At 47.7% G+C, this 1,395-nt stretch overlaps 1 long non-coding RNA gene across 1 annotated transcript in view; it reads right to left on the bottom strand.

Annotated features, from left to right (window-relative positions):
• Positions 1-578: 578 nt before the first annotated feature.
• Positions 579-1,395, bottom strand: part of LOC103751727 — a 3,164-nt gene continuing 2,347 nt past the window's right edge. The window contains exon 4 of the long non-coding RNA XR_608039.1: positions 579-878. This is a non-coding gene — a long non-coding RNA (uncharacterized LOC103751727). The remainder of the gene's footprint in view (positions 879-1,395) is intronic.

Genomic DNA, 1,395 nt, shown 5'->3' on the forward strand with positions numbered 1-1,395 from the left:
TTTTCCAACGAGGTTATGTTTTGCGCAAAAACCTTAGGAGTGAACGCTTACGACTCTGCGGTCAAAGAGAGAAGTGTTTGGAAATTTCTCAGCCAGTGCCACAGGTGAAATGAACGCACCTACCTTTACCAAGAGCTCAGGTCTTGGAGGAGGGTTGAGGAAGAGAGAGGAGGGCAGGCATCTAGGCAGAATTGTGGGTGTTAAGGGCACAGGGATTTGTTACCTCCTGGCCAGTGCCTCCAGAGTGATTAAGCACTGGCATTTGGCTTCCTGATGGGTGTGACTATATCTTTTTTTTTTTTAAACGAAGGCCCGAGTAGGGGCGTGGTAGGAACTCCGAGTTCACCTCCCTGTAAACCCTGCGTTTCGAGCTATTCGGAAGCTTTTCTTAGTCGAACCGGGAGGCAGACAGAAACAGACAGACAGACAGACAGACAGACAGACACACACACACACACACACACACACACACACACGCCCATGCGTGCGTGCGCGCTCCCCACAGTATCTAACCAGGAGCTCTGGCGCAGGGGCCGCCCACCCTTCGGATGCTTTTGCGTCTTTAAAGAAGTGTCCAGGCTTTTATTGTAAGACGGAAAGACGGCAACAGTATTTTCTTTGGTAACAAGCAGCATTGTTATTTGAAGCCTCCATACCAGGTCTCTTGTGTTGATCAGACTACATCCTCCGAGAGCCGAATCTTCGATCTCCCTTATGAAAATTTTGGTGATTTATACGATTTTTTTGGCGTTTCCGCTGTGTCGTAATGAAAATCGATAAGATTTTCACAGAAAAGGGACAGGCCTGAGATACAGCTAGGATCCAGACGTGCGCATAAATAACCAGAGTCTGTTGCACCGCAACTGGGAGAAAAATCACTGTGAAAACAAGTAAAGTGGTCGGTGTTACCCAGACACACCCAAAGACCAACTTTGTTTTGCGCTATAAGAAACCGAAGGAGAGGAAAAGGGAAGGCATAAACTAGCAAAGAGGCCACGGAGGAAGGCACCCGGAGGCAGGCAAATCACCAAGCCAGGTGTTGGCTGGGGCGCGCCAGAAAAACCCAGCCAGCCCAGGATCTCTGGGTGTTTGGCGCCCTCTGGTGGAAATTTTTCCCATTAACGCCTTTTTTAAGGTGGGGGACTTCACCCAAAGCAGCTCGGCTAAAAGAGAATCTTTATTTATTTATTTATTTATTTATCTATTTATTTATTTTTGTCTTTTTGAATTTATTTACTTTTAGTGTTTTTGAGACAGGGTCTCCCTGTAGCCCCAACTGGCCCAGAACTGGCTATGTAGACCAGGCTGGCCTCAAACTCTTAGAGATCTGCCTGCCTGTGACTCCAGAGTGCTGGGATTAAAGGCATGTGCCACCATACCTGGCTCAGTCAACAA

The sequence above is a fragment of the Nannospalax galili genome, unplaced genomic scaffold, assembly GCF_000622305.1.
Source record: "Nannospalax galili isolate Female #2095 unplaced genomic scaffold, S.galili_v1.0 scaffold346, whole genome shotgun sequence".
Classification (NCBI taxonomy): domain Eukaryota; kingdom Metazoa; phylum Chordata; class Mammalia; order Rodentia; family Spalacidae; genus Nannospalax; species Nannospalax galili.